The 7,135-nt window shown below is 43.6% G+C and overlaps 1 long non-coding RNA gene across 2 annotated transcripts in view; it reads right to left on the bottom strand.

The window, feature by feature from the left end:
• The window catches only part of LOC119360746, a 17,382-nt gene extending 14,018 nt beyond the window's left edge, over nt 1-3,364 (bottom strand). For both annotated transcript variants that reach the window (XR_005172799.1, XR_005172798.1), the window contains exons 1-4: nt 3,121-3,364; nt 2,771-2,859; nt 2,270-2,367; nt 1,672-1,755 (exon numbers count right to left, since the gene is read on the bottom strand). This is a non-coding gene — a long non-coding RNA (uncharacterized LOC119360746). The remainder of the gene's footprint in view (nt 1-1,671; nt 1,756-2,269; nt 2,368-2,770; nt 2,860-3,120) is intronic.
• Nucleotides 3,365-7,135: the final 3,771 nt, after the last annotated feature.

Raw genomic sequence — 7,135 nt, forward strand, 5'->3', positions numbered from 1 at the left:
GCGCCAGGATTTGCCTACAGTGGCTGAAGGAAACTGAAGTGCAGGGGGCGGAGAACTAAGCGGCAGAGGGCATCCACGGCAACAATGAAAATTTGCGGTGAAAGCGGGCCCCTTGCTGTAGGCCTTTTCAGTGCCATATCGGTGCGCCTGGCGTGCCATTGATCATGATCCTAGTGCTGGCAGAAGCAGAAGACCACACGATACACAGCCAGCCACAGAACCTCTCACTGAAGCCAATGCGTCAAAGAACCTGGAGAACAAATGCCCAGGAGAAAGCTTTGGTGTGGTCGAGCTTTAACAGCGCGCGGCAGCTGGTGGAGGAGCCGCGCTGATTGCCGGACCAACAAAAAGTTGTCGTGCAGGCAGCAGCCACCGATGGACGTGCTCTAATTGTGCGACTAGAGAACTCAGCCTAGGCGCCAAATGGAGGGAGAGCAGCTTGGCAAATAATTAGCCGGTGATGCGGATGAGGCTTATGGGCCTGAAATCGCTCAGGCAATCCACGTCAGGTATCTTCGGCAAGAGGGTCAGCAGAGCCTGGTTAAGGACGTGGAAACCACTGCCTCTCAGCTCAAAGAGCTGCTCAAACACAGCCACAATCAGGCGGAGAAAGCGTGCAGGAAATCGGTGGTGAGGGCCCAGAGCCTTGTGCTCCGACATCCTTTTAAAAGCCTGCCAAATTTTGGTCTCGCTGAATGGGGCATCAAGCTCGGACAGATCAGAAGGCTCGAAGAGAGATGCAAGGTTCACGGAGAAGTTGCGCACAACCTCAGTACCGAGCAGCCACTCAAAGTGGGCGAAAGCCTCAGGAGCCATGCCATCCATGTCCGTGATCAGGGTGTCACGACGCTTCAGACTGAAGATCCTATCTTTCTGGCGATGGAAGGAGGTATGCAATATGGAAGAAAGATGTGTTGTTGTCGCTGTCTTTAAGCCAGTTCACTCGAGAGCTTTGGCAAGCGATCGGTCGTCAAGCGATGCAAGCCTGAGGTAGAATTGCTTGAGGGATTTGTGGAAATCAGATTGGTCGGGGGAGAGCGGCCTGAAATCAGTTAGCACAAAAGTTTACGCAATTTCTCAATCTATGTAGCCATTTCTTATGAGCGACTAACCTAAAAGGTTAATCTTACAAGATTAACAGGAGAGAAGTTATAGCTTCTCTTGCTCCTAGAAAAGATGCTCAAAGAGGGAAGCTGTATTTCAAAGCAATGCTGAGATATGCAATGCATTTAACCACCCATATTCGCCGTCAATTCATCACCCATGTTCTGTTTAATGTAAAGATGAAGGGGGACAGTTTCTCGAGTTTCATACAAGAATAGTCAAGAATCAAGATTTGTGTTCTCCCTAGAATACTTATGGTTTGCCTTTCCTCTATAGAAGACTTAATATTTACTAACCAAATACTGCAACCAAACTGCAGCATCTACTATTATGTTATGATAATGTCCTTTGCTAATGGACAAGGGTTTAAGGGTTTAAGCTTCAGTAACATCCTTATTTTTCTTTGAGATCTTAAGTAGCTATGACGTTATTTTACCCCATACTCAGCCCCATTTACGTTGGAGTAAAAGTTAATATAGAAATTGACTTGGTTGTTCAAGTTCTTCTGATCTTTTTTGCTTAGTGCACACGGCTTGTCTAGATTTATATGTAGATTGTTCAGATTACCAGATGCTTGCTGCGTAGTTTCCAGTGTGACAAGATAGCATCTTCTCTTGATGCAATAGAAGATCCTCCTACAGAACTTGACACCTGAAAGAGAAGAGCATAAGAGCTGGACTAGTTAAAAGAAAGCACAAACCTGCTTGCAGTCTTGACAAATTATGACTGTAAATGGATGCGCAAAAATATCAGAAGACATTGAAGCAGTTTCTTCTATGTATAGTTTTGTTAATTTTAGCACCAGGATCATAGTAACAGATTCACATTCACAAGAGGATGATGCTACCAGTAGATCAATTCTTATCACAGAGCTAGGTACCATATGTTATTGTAGATATGTAAGTGTCATAAGGTATATTCACACAATATCTTGAGGGACGTTACTTGACGTATTATGCTTGAACGTCTTAAGCTCGTACTCCCTCCGTTCGGAATTACTTGTCACAGAAATGGATGTATCTAGACGTATTTTAGTTCTAGATACATTCATTTCCGAGACAAGTAATTCCGAACGGAGGGAGTAGTTCATAAAGAAGAATATCTACAGCTAGGTAAATAGTACTGCACCAAGAAGTGGTGGTATCTAGAAAATCAAACGTCTTACCTCAGATGTGATGGTACCAGCCAGAATCAATCTTCTCCCCCTAGACTTGGGCAAGAATAATGATTGATACCGTCCAATTCCTATCTCGAGACATCTAGCTGATTTTAAACTAGAAAATTAGATAAAGGGATTTCACACATGACAAGAAAGTGAATTTGAAATATGGAAATAGTATGTGTAATAGGATAAATGTAGTCTATTCAGGCCGGCTGGTGATACACATACACTTACGACAAGAAGTTATGACAATGTAGTTATATTTGTTCATACAATAGGACAAAAGCAGATTACTACCAGCAAAACAATTGCAATTGGATAATAATCCGCAATCCGTGCACAAAACATTGATAATAGTAAAATAAATAAGCACGACAGAACATCCCTTGCTCCTCTGGTGATCGTTTTAGCAAACTCAGTCGAACGCTGTCAACCCAAGCTCTATAAAAAAGATACTCCCAAACTACTAGCTTATGCAAGTAATAAATGTAATCTGAGACAAACCTTTTTGTTGGCTGTACTGGACTGGGCAACAAAAGAAAACCTTCTCCTTCCTGACCTCGCCCCCAAATTTCCCTTTGTGATATACGTATCTGATTAATGAAGACGGAACCAGCTCTTAGTCGAATTCTAACTGTAATAAGTAATAGGAGAAGAAGATGGACGGCGGAGTAAGTAACGCTAGCTGAGATATGGGAACATAGGGTGAAGATCCCAGTCTGGAATTACGTCAAACACCTCCAGTGCAACTCGCAGGTTGCTGCTCTTGCGTGCTAGTAGGTTGAGCGCGTGACCGTGGAGACTGGGTGCGGTACACTTGGGGACAGTGGAGGGGGCGAAGGGCGCTGACTGACCTGCTCGCGGGCGCAGCGCTTGCCAAGCTCCTCGAAGAAGCGGAGGAGGCCGCGGGCAACCACCTACGGGGACGGCTGAGGTCACGTGGTCGTGGACCAGGCCGCCGCCCACCGGCGAGACCACCGCGGCCGTCGCCGTTGGCCTCGGGCTCGGACCGGTGGCGCTGGCAGGCGAGCAGAGGGGCTCGGCCGGAGGCTACGCAGTGGTACTTGAGGAGGGAGTTGATGAGGACGAGGAAGGTATCCAGAGGGCGCCGTGGCGCGCCAAGTCCGAAGCAGCCAAATTATTTGGTAGGAAACGGAATCCCTTTTAGGCGCCAAGGAAATTTGTGAGGAGTCAGATGCAAGAGAAATACAGTACTAGAAATAACGCGACTACAAGAATCTGTGGCAAAGTTAAATGTTTTTTTACCATATTGTCCATATTATTTAGATGTTTGACGCAACACGTTCTAATTACGCTGTGATAAAATCAGCCAACATTGAAAAAACTATTTTGCATTATGATATGCCAATCGCCGCAAGAATAAACTTTGTGGTGATAAGATGAATTCTTGCAACAAAATGTGCCGTGGATCCTCAAAAAATAAAAAGGTGCCGTGTTTAGAAACGGAGGATCTTCTTGCCTGAGCCCCTGAAATAGAAAAAATATTTTTGTAATTTTTTTTAAACTTTATATGTGACCATCTTATTAAAAAAGAGTTTGAAAATATCATAGGGGGCCTTCTTGAGTTTCTTAAAGGAAAAGGTGAAGGCGCCACTAACCATCAAGAGTGGATAAGCTGGGACAAGCTGCAAATTGCAAGCACGGACTCAGAGCCGGGCTCCCCCGCCTCCACTCCAAACAAGCTTTGCTCTGAGCACCGGAATATCTAGCCCTGCATCAGTGCTTCAGCTGATGTGGTCTCCACAACTAGCCGCAGCCCCTTCTTTGAAGGCCAGGAGGCCTCTCAGCATCTCCGATCTGCTCTCCACCTGATGTGGAATCCCCCCCCCCCTATGACTTAAGCTGTAATGTTACGAGTAATACTTTGTCTCCTGTTCAGTTCGTAGCCTGGTTTATTGAAATGCTTATTCATAGTGTCTCTCTAGCAACTCTTCGTGCCATGAAAGGGTTACCCTTTCTAGGGGTACTTTTTTTCTTGCTTTTATGCACCTCTTACTACTATGTGAACATGTGGTTCTTGTTATATTCGATATAATGGAGCCGGGGACTTTGTCTCTTTTCCTCGAAAAAAAATTACAAAAAATATCTCTAAGCCCCTGAAATCTCTAAATATCACTATGTTATTGTTTTTGTAATATCTTCAAACTGTATTTTTGACTAACCTATTTTAGTAGTGCCTAGTGTTTGTTCATGTTTTATGATGTTTTTGTATTTTTGGAAAACAAAATGTCTCCACCGCCTTTTTTTAACACATACGTTCTTGAAATGTCCGAGGGTCAAACATGCCAGAAGGAGGTCATTAGAGGAGGCTCAGGGAGCCGGGCCGCCCACTATATAGGCATCCAAATTAATAGGGCACCCACTAGGTCCGGTTGTAGATGCTCTAATGCCCTGAGTTTTTTGACAAGAAAGTAAGGATCTAGTTTGCGTTACTAGAATTTATTTAGTTTTTTTTAAAATAGAATTTATTTAGTTTGTTATGCAACTCTGAAATTTCATTTTTTGGCCAATACACTACTATATTTGGCTCGCTAAGAGCATATTTAGCAGACCCCGCATCCCGTCGACCTGCAAAACACGTTTGTAGTTCACGGAAAACGCGTTTTAAGGGTCGGTTTTTGCTGCGGCAGAACAGACCCCTCAAACTTAAACTGTAAAACGGAATATTCACTTATATTCTTTCCTCACATCTTCTTCTTTCTCTCGTATGTGTCCATAGTCAGCTAGCTTGCTCGCGCAAAACCGACGAATAACACACGAAGCGGTCAAAATAGAGCCACATGATCCATCCATTAGCTAACTAGTTCTGCTCGATGATACGTCTCCAACGTATCTATAATTTTTTATTGTTCCATACTATTATATTATTAACCTTGGATGTTTTATATGCATTTATATGCTATTTTATATGATTTTTAGGACTAACCTATTAACCTAGAGCCCAGTGCCAGTTTCTGTTTTTTCCTTGTTTTAGAGTATCGCAGAAAAGAAAAATCAAACGGAGTCCAATTGACCTGAAACTTCACGAAACTTATTTTTGGAAGGAAGGCAACCCGGGAGACTTGGAGTCCACGTAAGGGAAGCAACAAGGACGCCACGAGGCAGGGGGGGGCGCCCACCCCCCTGGGCGCGCCCTCCACCCTCGTGGGCCCCTCGCGGCTCCCCTGATGTATTTCTTCCACCTATATATCTCCATATACCCTAAAACGATCGAGGAGCACAATAGATCGGGAGTTCCGCCACCAGAAGTCTCTGTAGCCACCGAAAGCCAATCTAGACCCGTTCTGGCACCCTACCGGAGGGGGGAATCCCTCTCCGGTGGCTATCTTCATCATCCCAGTGCTCTCCATGACGAGGAGGGAGTAGTTCTCCCTCGGGACTGAGGGTATGTACCAGTAGCTATGTGTTTGATCTCTCTCTCTCTCATGTTCTTGAGATGATACGATCTTGATGTATCGCGAGCTTTGCTATTATATTTGGATCCTATGATGTTTCTTCCCCCCTTTACTCTCTTGTAATGGATTGAGTTTCCCCTTTGAAGTTATCTTATCGGATTGAGTCTTTAAAGATTTGAGAACACTTGATGTAGTGCGTATCTGTGGTGACAATGGGATACCACGTGATTCACTTGATGTATGTTTTGGTGATCAACTTGCGGGTTCCGCCCATGAACCTATGCATAGGGGTTGGCACACGTTTTCGTCGTGATTCTCTGGTAGAAACTATGGGGCACTCTTTGAGGTTCTATGTGTTGGTTGAATAGATGAATCTGAGATTGTGTGATGCATATCATATAATCATACCCACGGATACTTGAGGTGACATTGGAGTATCTAGGTGACATTGGGGTTTTGGTTGATTTGTGTCTTAAGGTGTTATTCTAGTACGAACTCTAGGGCTGTTTGTGACACTTATAGGAATAGCCCAACGGATTGATTGGAAAGAATAACTTTGAGGTGGTTTCGTACCCTACCATAATCTCTTCGCTCGTTCTCTGCTATTAGTGACTTTGGAGTGACTCTTTGTTGCATGTTGAGGGATAGTTATATGATCCAATTATGTTATTATTGTTGAGAGGACTTGCACTAGTGAAAGTATGAACCCTAGGCCTTGTTTCAACACATTGCAATACCGTTTGTGCTCACTTTTAGCATTAGTTACCTTGCTGTTTTATATTTTCAGATTACAAAAACCATTATGTACTATCCATATACCACTTGTATCACCATCTCTTCGCCGAACTAGTGCACCTATACAATTTACCATTGTATTGGGTGTGTTGGGGACACAAGAGACTCTTTGTTATTTGGTTGCAGGGTTGCTTGAGAGAAACCATCTTCATCCTACGCCTCCTACGGATTGATAAACCTTAGGTCATCCACTTGAGGGAAATTTGCTACTGTCCTACAAACCACTGCACTTGGAGGCCCAACAACGTCTAGAAGAAGAAGGTTGTGTAGTAGACATCAAGCTCTTTTCTGGCGCCGTTGCCAGGGAGGTTAGCGCTTGAAGGTATATCTTTAGATCTTGCAATCGAATCTTTTTGTTTCTTGTTTTAGCACTAGTTTAGTTTATAAAAGAAAACTACAAAAAAATGGAATTAAGTTTACCTCACACGCTTCATCTTTTTAATATCTTCCGTGAGTATGATGGAAAGGAAAATTGTGCTCAAGTGCTAGAAGAAGAAGTCTATAAAATGTTTGGCACTAAATCTTTGAATGATGAGCATGATTGCAATGTTGTTAGTATGAATTCTTTGAATATCCATGATGCTAATGATATGCAAAGCCACAAGCTTGGGGAAGCTATGTTTGATGAAGATGATATTTTTGTCCCCCAAGCTTTGAT

This window comes from Triticum dicoccoides, chromosome 1A (genome assembly GCF_002162155.2).
Source record: "Triticum dicoccoides isolate Atlit2015 ecotype Zavitan chromosome 1A, WEW_v2.0, whole genome shotgun sequence".
Classification (NCBI taxonomy): Eukaryota; Viridiplantae; Streptophyta; class Magnoliopsida; order Poales; family Poaceae; genus Triticum; species Triticum dicoccoides.